At 25.8% G+C, this 11,338-nt stretch overlaps 1 long non-coding RNA gene and 1 other non-coding gene across 2 annotated transcripts in view; one reads left to right on the forward strand and one right to left on the reverse strand.

Annotated features, from left to right (window-relative positions):
* The window catches only part of LOC145260348 (uncharacterized), a 139,089-nt gene that overhangs the window by 91,800 nt on the left and 35,951 nt on the right, over nucleotides 1-11,338 (reverse strand). The gene's annotated exons all lie outside the window — the stretch shown is intronic.
* Nucleotides 10,025-10,096, forward strand: Trnad-guc (transfer RNA aspartic acid (anticodon GUC)). Its single transcript has one exon. It is a non-coding gene; the product is annotated as a tRNA-Asp (tRNA).

Genomic DNA, 11,338 nt, shown 5'->3' on the forward strand with positions numbered 1-11,338 from the left:
AGATTAAATGATAAACTACTGCTACTACTACTACTACTACTACTACTAATGATAATAATAATAATAATAATAATAATAAAAATAATAGATAGATAGATAGATAGATATAGATAGTAAGCTATACCGATGATTCTTGTAACAAATTGTTAAAACATACGTTAACATTGAAATGTAATATGGAGCGATCTTTTGGGATTCAAAGCTGAATCTATTTTGGCTGTGAGTTATGAACAGAGTTTGTATTCTGATGTTGAAAAGAAAGAATGTGTAAAAAAAAAAAAAAAATTTGAAATATCAGCGATCGCAAAACGAAATTGCAAAGATTGTTCCGCGTCACGAGGACGTTCTGCACCCGTTGCCCTGGTAAGGCCCAGCTGGCCAACCCCCGGTACATAAAGAAAGGAATACAAGGGAAAGATAACGTCTACCAGCAATAAAAATAAGTCAATCTTATGTGTGTGTTTCGAAGTTCCATCTATGAACAACCTACGCTGAAAAATGATAGGAAAATTCATCATCCAAAGGAAAACAAGTGCCGATTTTCAGTCTTATCTAACATGGCATCTTCAACGAAATTACTCGTATCGTGGCAAATGATCATAAGAAGAAACGCCAATTTGGAGAACTTTCTAGGCATTCGCATGTGGTCCCTACAAAGATATTACGGGCCAGTGCTGTTACAATAAGTCTTTTGCCGCATTTTGCCAACTCACTATTACCTGCTATGGGGCTCAATTTTTACAAACACTAAAAGCATTTCAGGTATTTATCGACAAAGAAGAGTTCAAATATTAAAAAGCTTATATGACGAGACCCGTACGTACATTGAAATTAGGCCTAGTCCCTCTGTGTATGTAGGCTTGTGTGGGCGTTACATTATTAATCATCACTTAATTTTTTTTTAATTATTAATAGTAATATTGTCTGTTTATTCATAAGTCTGTGGTGTCAATCTTCTACATTTATTTTTTTCACGGATTCTGAAAAATTTAAAAAAAATAAAGAAATTCTTTCGGAAACGTTTTGGAATTTCATAGGGGAAAAATTTTTAATTTAAAACAATATATAATAAAATTTTGAATACTTTTAATATATTTTTCAATTTTTCTTTTTACGAAAAATCGAGAAAAACCGTATAAATCGGCAACGATTGTGACCCAAAATTAAACATATTTTATTGCGTTATTGCAGTATATTTCAATATATATATAAAAAAAAAAACTAAGATGTAAATCGCCCCCGTCGAAACAATTTCTGATAAGATCGAGTTAGATTTTTTTTTTTTGTACATTATTTTATTTCAGTTTATATATAGTTCAGGTTTTTAAAAATAAGTTTGTAAAAAATTTTAAAAATTGATCAATTATTTAACTTTGGAGAGAATTTCAAATTTCACCCATGTGGATATTCATTGGTCCCCACCCACGGGGGCACCTTTGTGGCCTTTTGGCCAAGATGAAAGTGTAGTATCTGTCCGGCATATGCTACGATCAAATACCATTGTCCTTGTGGCAATCTTTTGGTCCATGTAGGGGCAACCCTATATACCAAATGAACATCACTATCCAGCTACCATTTCCCACCTCTTGGGAGCTGGTCGCCTCCCCCACCCCTCTCCACATTAAAAAACGGCCTTGTGCCTAATTTGCTCAGTGGAGAAACAAATAAATCCAGCCCATATGGATATTCATGGATAGGCGAATGCCGAGTCATCTTCTCTTATCGAGTAGTCATCAAAATGGTGTTCTTCATTGTTTTTCTATGCGAAAAATGAAAACTCGTTAAAAAGGAAGTTGATTTATCTAGAATTTCCTCCCATGAAAAAAAAAAAACAAAAAAAAAAAAAAAAACAAAAGCAAACAAACAAACAAGAAACAAACAAACAAAAAACAAAACAAATAAAGAAAGAAACAAACAAAAAATAAAACATAAATAACTCAAAATCTGTATGATCTATTGGTTTTATTTATTTTTTATTAGCGATTCTGTTGTATTTAATTGTTTCGCTCACAAGCAGTAAGGGAGTTATCTGCCCTTTCTTAATTTGCGTCGCCCCTAGTTTTGGAATTTACTTCTTCTTCTTCTTCTTCTTCTTCTTCTTCTTCTTCTTCTTCTTCTTCTTATTATTATTATTATTATTATTATTTACTAGCAGGACCCGTTAACCGGCGTTGCCCGGTAAAAGTCTGTCCCCCCCTCCCTCGTAAAAAGCAAACTACGGTTGTTTTTGGTGGGCACTGCCGTCTCTGAACAATTGCGAACTCTGGCGGCATCGGCCGAAATGAAATAATCTGGCTTTCACTGATATCAGTGCTGGATTGGGGCGATAAAATGCAGGTACTGTTTGAATTTTAAAAAAGCAATTAAGAGAATGCGTAAATCAGTATGAATTAATAAAAGTACGAAAAATGTTCTATTAGAAAAATAATGAAAAGTAAAAACAGAAATTTTAGAAGTTAGGGATTCTCACTGTATATGGACTATTTAAAGTGATCGAAATCACTGGTAACAGTCCCAGCTGTTTCTGTTTGCTGCTTTAGTTTTCCTCTTCTTTTCAAGTCTTCCACCAATATATTATTAAATTAAATTTCAGTTTTATGTCGTCTTTTTTTAAACGTTTTTCACTTCTTTGAGTAGTGGAATAGACACCACAACATCTCCATCTTAAGAACGGCGTTCGGAATAGCCACCCCAACATCCCCATGTAAATATACAGATTTTGAAGTAGACAACCTCCTTTTTTTGGGGGGGGGGCGAGACTTCCCCCAAATTTACTCATGATAATTATTGTCAGCATACGCACCCATAAATGCTAAAAAAAAAAAAATAAAAAAAATTGAGGAGGTGGCAGTGTCGTTAGGAAAGAAGTAGATTTGTTTATCACATATGCTTACAAACTTGGCAGCCAGTGAATTTCAGTGCATGATACAAGTCTTAATATCTCTATAAGTACTTGTCTCCACAAAATTTGAATGAGATTTTCTTAATTAGCATAGTCGAAAACCTATTCAAGTCGTCATTCTAAAGAAAATGGTGGAAGTGGATCTATTGTGCGAATTTACTCCCCCCCCCTCCCCAAAAAAGTTAACATGTGCGCAATCTTGAGAATCAGTTCGGGATCTATTACGATCATCGCCGATTTAAAAATAAATGTTTCGGCAATATTATCTACTGGATTCGAACTTATTATGTGTTTTTAATTTAATTTTTTTAAACATATGTGAAATATTCACATTTTAAAACTGTTAAACTATTTTCTGTTGCACATTCACCTTTTTGAAACTGCTAAAACTAAAAAAATGTGACACATTCATTGTTTTCCTTTCATGTTTCTGTAAGTAAATATATTTTTAAAATATCTAAATATTTTGACAAAATATATAACATAATGACTTAAATAAACGTAGAAAAAGATATGCGATTATAAAATAAAAAATTAATTGATAAAAAGGTTTACGTATTTTTATGTATTTTATTATAAGGGGAATGAAAAAGAAATAAAATATAATTAACTATAAAAATAGTTTAACAGTTTTAAAATGTGAATATTTCACATATGTTTTAAAAAATTAAATTCAAGCAACATAAATAAGTACTAATCCAGGAGATGATTTTGCCGAAGCATTTATTTTTAAATCGGCGATGATCGTAATAGATTATGCAGGTTTAAATAAAGTATATTTAAATAAAGTACATTAAAAAAAAACGTAGCTAGCTTTGAAAAAATATAATTACTGGAACAAATATACAAAATGAGAGAGAGAGAGAGAGAGAGAGAGAGGGGGGGATAAATGTTTGATGTTTTTTTCTTCGGCATCGCTGTGAAATGTTTTTTTCTTTGACATGAAAAGAAATGTAAAAAGCGAGCGATAGAGAGAGATATGGGAAGAATATATACAGAGAGAAAGAGAGGAAATACAAAATGTAAGAAAATGGACACAGCAATTTACCCAGAGGGCAAAAGTAGGTATCATTGCGACGACAGATTTGAATGGTGCATTGGCGTTTGTTTAGCATACGAATACCGTTAATCTGGAACATAGGAATGGTCAGAGCTCAGCTAATCAGAAAGAGTGAAATTATTCTGGAGAGATTTAATTATTTTTGAAACGGAAAAAGGGAAAGATTATATTATGCCTATGAGTTTATGACCCATCTACAAAAGGTGTAACCCCATATCTTTCGAAAGTGAAGAATTACTCCTGGTAATGACTGGGGACGGTAGGAAAACTTGATATTTAGTAGGAAAAAAATACGAACTATTTCCTCTAAAGATGGTTGCGATTGTGATGGTATTGCTCTTAAGATAAAATGTAGGATTTTATCATAACGACTAATGTGTCTCAAATAGCATTCTAAAGTTAAAGTAGATAATATCTTAGACGCAATCAATTTTTATGTGGCATCTGTTGTTGCAAACCTACGATACTTTTATCCAGAGGGGAATAATTTCTGCAATCAAAATACTATATATGGAGATTAGATATTAAAATATATTTTTTCTATTTAAATATTTACTTAATATTTTTCCGTGCATCAGAGTATAAGAAATATACGTAGGCATTATGGAAAGAAAATATCGTGCTCCAAAAATCACGTAAATTGCGGTCTCTACCAAATTACTCAGACAATTTCTGGTCTAAACATTTGAAATTTTACATAAAGTGTATTCAGAGATAGAGCAAGGTTTTTAATCGGTTTGAGTCGAAAATTTTTAATTACCAATATATAAATGTATGTATGAATGTATGTATGTATGAATGTATGTTTGCATGTCTGCCTAAAACTTTCGACAGAGTCGACTGATTTTACCAGGATCAGTATCATTTTGAAGTTCGACCTTTCACACGACAAATATCGAAAAATTGGCTAAAAACATTAATATCTTCACCTTCAACTGAGCACTTTTCTACAGGGCATACTGATGAGACTTTCAAAGGTGTTGGGAAGCATTTCTCCTTAAGACAACGCTTAAATGACATTGTAAGTATGGGCGCTAGTTCTGGTTGAAGCTTTTTCAGCACTATAATTGGAATGCTGGCAGGGCCAGTTGCATTACTGGAATCAAGGTTTTTGATTAGCTTGGAAACATCACGTCCAGATATTTGTATGTCGCATAGCGTGTTTTCAGATACACGAGGAAATACTGGGGGTTTGCGGCGTTGGTCGTAAAGGGTAGAATTGGCTGCAAAGTTCTTGGCAAATAGTTTGGCTTTGTCTGATGCTTGCGAGATTACCTCAGGTCCATTGATGATAGTTGGGATAGAGCACACGCTTCTGTTAAGGATTCTGTTTGCTATTTGCCAAAACTGATGGGAACTATTTTCGTTTATTTTCCTGTTTTTTTAAATTATTTTCGTTCATTTTAATTTTTTTAAATTATTTTCGTTCATTTTCATTTTTTTTAAATTATTTTCGTTCATTTTCATTTAAAAAATTATTTTCGTTCATTTTCATTTTTAAAATTATTTTTGTTCATTTTCATTTTAAAAAGTTTTTTTCGTTCATTCCCATGCAAAAAATATTTTAGTTCATATTCATTTTAAAATTAATTTTTGTTCATTTTCATTTTAAAAATTATTTTTGTTCATTTTCATTTTAAAAAATTATTTTTGTTCATTTTCATTTTTTAAATTATTTTTGTTCATTTTCATTTTTAAAATTATTTTTGTTCATTTTCATTTTTAAAATTATTTTCGTCCATTTGAAATTTTTTATTTTAGTTCATTTTCATTTTTAAACTTATTTTTGTTCATTTTCATTTTTAAAATTAATTTCGTTCATTTTCATTCTAAATTCATTTTTGTTCATTTTCATTTTAAAAATAATTTTAGTTTATTTTCATTTTTAAAAGTAATTTCGTTCATTTTCATTTAAAATTATTTTAGTTTATTTTCATCTTTAAAATTAATTTCGTTCATTTTCATTTAAAAATTATTTTCGTTCATTTTCATTTATAAAATAATTTTTGTTCATTTTAAAAATTATTTTCGTTCATTATCATTTTTAAAATTATATTTTTCATTTTTATTTTAAAAATCATTTTTGTTCATTTATATTTTTAAATTATCTTTGTTCATCTTCATTTTAAAAATTAATTTTTTACATTTTCATTTTGAAAATTATTTTCGCTCATTTTAATTTTTAACATTATTTCTATTCATTTCCATTTTAAATTTTGTTTTCGTTCATGTTCATTTTTGAATTATTTTTGTTCATTTTCATTTTTAAAATTAATTTCGTTCATTTTCATTTAAAAAATTATTTTATTTTATTTTAATTTTAAAAATTATTTTAATTTATTTACATCTTAAAATTATTTTCGTTCATTTTCATTTTTACAAATAATATCGTTCATTTTCATTAAAAAAATTATTTTCGTTCATTTTAATTTGAAAAATAATTTTTGTTCATTTTCATTTTTAAAATTATTTTTGTTCATTTTCATTTTTTAAAATTAATTTCGTTCATTTTAATTTTTAAAATTATTTTCGTTCATTTTCATTTTAAAAACAATTTTAGTTTATTTTCATTTTTAAAAGTATTTTCGTTCATTTTCATTTAAAATTATTTTAGTTAATTTTCATTTTAAAAATTAATTTTGGACATTTTCATTTAAAAATTATTGATGTTAATTTTCATTTTAAAAAGTATGTTTGTTCATTTTCATTTTAAAAATGATTTTCGTTCATTTTTATTTTTTTGGGGTCATTTTTATTTTTAAAATTATTTTTGTTCATTTTCATTTTTAAAATTATTTTCGTTCATTTTCATTTTTAAAATTATTTTTGTTCATTTTAATTTTATAATTGTTATTGTTCATTTTTATTTTTAGAATTATTTTTGTTCATTTTCATTTTAAAATTATTTTTGTTGACTTTCATTTTTTTAATTATTTTAGTTCATTTCCATTTTTAAAATCTATTTTTGTTCATTAACATTTTTACAATTTAATTTCGTTCATTTTCATTTTTAAAATAATTTTTATTCATTTTCATTTTTAAAATTATTTTTGTTCATTTTCATTTTTAAAATTATTTTCGTTCATTTTAATTTTTAAAATTATTTTCGTTCATTTTCATTTTTAAAATTATTTTCGTACATTTTGATTTTTAAAATTATTTTTGTTCATTTTAATTTTTTAAATGATTTTCGTTCATTTTAATTTTTAAAATTATTTTCCTTCATTTTCATTTTTAAAATTATTTTAGTTCATTTTCATTTTTAAAATCATTTTTGTTCATTTTCATTTTTTAAAATATTTTTCGTTCATTTTCATTTATGAAATAATTTTTATTTATTTTCATTTAAAAATTATTTTTGTTTATTTTCATTTTTAAAATTATTTTCGTTAATTTTCATTTTAAAAATTAATTTCGTTCATTTTTATTTGTAAAATTTATTTTCGTTCATTTTCATTTTTAAAATTAATGTCGTTCATTTTCATTTTAAAAATTATTTTCGTTCATTTTAATTTTAAAAATTATTTTTGTTCATTTTCATTTTGAAAATTAATTTTTGTTTATTTTCATTTTTAAAATTAATTTTTGTTCATTTTCATTTTTAAAATTATTTTAGTTCATTTACATTTTTAAAATTAATTTTGTTCATTTTTATTTTTAAAATTATTTTAGTTCATTTTCATTTTAAAATTTTTTATAGTTCATTTTCATTTTTAAGAGTAATTTCTTTCATTTTCATTTTAAAAATAATTTTTGTTCCTTTGTATTTTTTCAAAAATGATTTATTGTTTGTTTTCATTTTAAAATTATTTTTTATTCGTTTTCTATTTTAAAATTATTCGTCGTTGTTTTCAGTTGCTTTTAAATATTTTTGCTCGTTTTAACTTTTAAAATGATTTTTCGTTCTGTTTCATTTTTAAAAGGATTTTAGTTAATTGTTTTTAAATAATTTTAGTTCGTTTTCAGTTTTCCAAATGATTTTTCTTTTTTTTTCAAATGATTTTCGTTTGTTTAAGCTTTTTAATTATTTTCGTTCGTTTTAATTTTGCAAAAAATATTTTCATTTGTTTTAATTTAAAAATCATTTTTGTTTGATTTTATTATGAAAATTATTTTCGCCCATTTACATTTTTTTAATTATCTTTGTTTTTATTTTTAAAATCATTTTCGTTCGATTTAATTTTTAAAATTATTTCTGTTCGTTTACATTTTAAAATTATTTTCGTGCGTTTTCATTTTTAAATTTATTTTAGTCCGTTTTCATTTAAAAAAATATTTTCATTAGATTAAATTTCCAAAAATAGTTTCGTTCATTTTCATTTTTATAATTGTTTTCGTTCATTTAAAAAAATTTTGTTCGATTCATTTTTAAAAATAATTTCAAATGAAAACGGACGAAAATTATTTTAAAATTAAAATAATTTTCGTCCGTTTTCATTTTTAAATTATATTAATCCGTTTTCATTTTAAAATTATATTCGTCCGTTTTCATTTCAAAATTATTTTCGTCCGTTTTTATTTTAAAATTATTTTCGTCCGTTTTTATGTTTCAAATTGTTTTCGTTCGTTTTCATTTTAAAATTATATTCGTCCGTTTTCATTTTAAAATTATTTTCATCCGTTTTCATTTTAAAATTATTTTCATTCGTTTTTATGTTTCAAATTGTTTTCGCTCGTTTTCATTTTAAAATTATATTCGTCCGTTATCATTTTAAAATTATTTTCGTCCGTTTTCATTTTAAAATTATTTTCGTCCGTTTTCATTTTAAAATTATTTTTGTTCTTTTTTATGTTTCAAATTGTTTTCTTTCCTTAAAAAATTACTTTCGTTCGATTTCTTTTTTTTTCTCGTTTTTTTTCTCGTTTTTAAAATCATTTTCCTTTATTTTCATTTAAAAATTTTTTGTTCGATTTCATTTTAAAATTATTTTTGATTTCGTTTTTAAAATTATTTTCGTTCCATTAAATTTTTCGAATTATTTTCTTTCGTTTTCATTTTTAAAATTATTTTCATTCGATTTCATTTTTAAAATTATTTTCGTTCGATTTAATTTTAATAATTATTTTCGTTTGATTTAATTTTAATAATTATTTTCGTTTGATTTAATTTTAATAAGTATTTTCGTTTGATTTAATTTTAAAATTATTTTCGTTTGATTTAATTTTAATAATTATTTTCGTTTGATTTAATTTTAATAATTATTTTCGTTTGATTTAATTTAATAATTATTTTCGTTTTATTTAATTTTTATAAATATTTTCGTTTAATTTAATTTTAATAATTATTTTCGTTTGATTTAATTTTAATAATAATTTTCGTTTTATTTAATTTTAATAATTATTTTCTTTGTATTTAATTTTAATAATTATTTTCGTTTGATTTAATTTTAATAATTATTTTAGTTTTATTTATTTTTAATAATTATTTTCGTTTGATTTATTTTTAATAATTATTTTCGTTCGTTTTCAGTTTTAAAATTCTTTTTGTTCGTTTCAATTTTTAAAATTATTTTCGTTCGATTTCATTTATCATATTATTTTCGTTCCTTTACACTTTTAAAGTGATTTATTGTTGGTTTCATTTTTTAAAAATTAGTTATCGTTTGTTTTTAATTTTTAAAAATTATTTATCGTTTGTGTTTCATTTGTTTTTGTAATTGTTTGTTTTATTCCTAAATTTTTTATTTAGTTTTGTCAGTATTTTATTGTATCTTGTATTAAACTTTCATATTTTTATATAGAAAATTTTTATATTTTATATGTTCGGTTTAAGTAGTAAACGTATTCTGTTCATTGCATTAATTTTTTGAAACAATGTTCTAATGCTCTTTTACAAAAAAAAAAAATTACGTTCATTATTCACAATATGACTGTTTGATAGATCTTGTCTACATCGAGTGACGTCATTTTTTAGTTAATAAACCTTGTCTTCCGATGGCTTCGACGAGACACGCCTCTTTCTGAACATGCGCTAAACTCTTTTCATTACTAACATCCAACTGAGACAGATTTAAATTGCCTGATAGCATTAGAATAAAACAATGCGGCGAACTAAAGCGTCCTCCTCGGTAGTATAGTGGTAAGTATCCCCGCCTGTCACGCGGGAGACCGGGGTTCAATTCCCCGCCGGGGAGAGAAATATTTTTTCTTTCTCAAACACATACGTAAATATGAAATATCGAATTTTATTATGTACTAGCTGGAGTACCTGGCGTTGTGAATTATTTATTTGTTTTAGTGCAGGTAAACATTTACCGGCAATAATGTATTTACCTTGTTATTTTTTTAGTAAGAAAGAATTACTATTTCGTTATCTTTCTTACTAAAATGTTACGTTATCGAAATAGAAATTCGTTCTTACTAAAATAGATAATAACCGGGGAAATACATCTCTCTGGTAATAATAGATATATCCCGTTTCATTCCGTTTTTGGTGTTTAAGTCTGATGGACGGGGACGATTTTTTAGCGATGATTTGGTCAGGGAATTCCGATCGTCAATATATATATATATATATATATATATATATATATATATATATATATATATATATATATATATATATGTGAATTATATATATATATATAATTCATATATATATATATATATGAATTATATATATATATATATATATATATATATATATATATATATATATATATATATATATATATATATATATATATATATGAACTAGCATTTCAGCCCGGCGTTGCCCGGGTGTTTGGAGGTGTTTGCTGAGCAAAAAAAAATAAAAAAAAGAGTAAACTTTTTTTTTAATTTGACCCCTATTATGATCCCTTAAAATTTATAGTTTCGGGCTCAAATTACTTTATTAAGTTAGATCCAGGTTCAAGGAACCTATATCTAAAATTTCAAGTGTCTACCCCAAAATTGTCGGAGGAGTTTGGTAGAGTTCTTAAAGGTTGAAATTTGACCCCTTAACAGCCAAATTTCTGGCTGACACCCGTCACATCGATTTTCCCAAATCTCAGTACCCGGTATTTCAAATTTCGAGTCTATAGACTAAAAATTGACAGAGTTATTGCGTAGGGAAATGTACACAGACAGACAGACAGACACACAGACAGACAGGCAGACACGTTCACTTTTATAGATATACTAGCAGGGGTGTCCGGCGTTGCTCGGGTGTTTGGAGGTGTATGCTGTGCAAAAAAGCAAAAAAACAAAAAAATGGTTAATTTTTTAAAACTTTGACCCCTATTATGACCCCTTAAAATTTATAGTTTCGGGCTCAAATCACTTTATTAAGTTAGATCCATGTTCAAGGAACCTATATCTAAAATTTCAAGTGTCTAGACCCAAAATTGTCGGAGGAGTTTGGTAGATTTCTTAAAGGTCAAATCGTTGAAATT

Source organism: Euprymna scolopes, chromosome 36 (genome assembly GCF_053919585.1).
Source record: "Euprymna scolopes isolate OS-2025 chromosome 36, ASM5391958v1, whole genome shotgun sequence".
NCBI lineage: Eukaryota > Metazoa > Mollusca > Cephalopoda > Sepiida > Sepiolidae > Euprymna > Euprymna scolopes.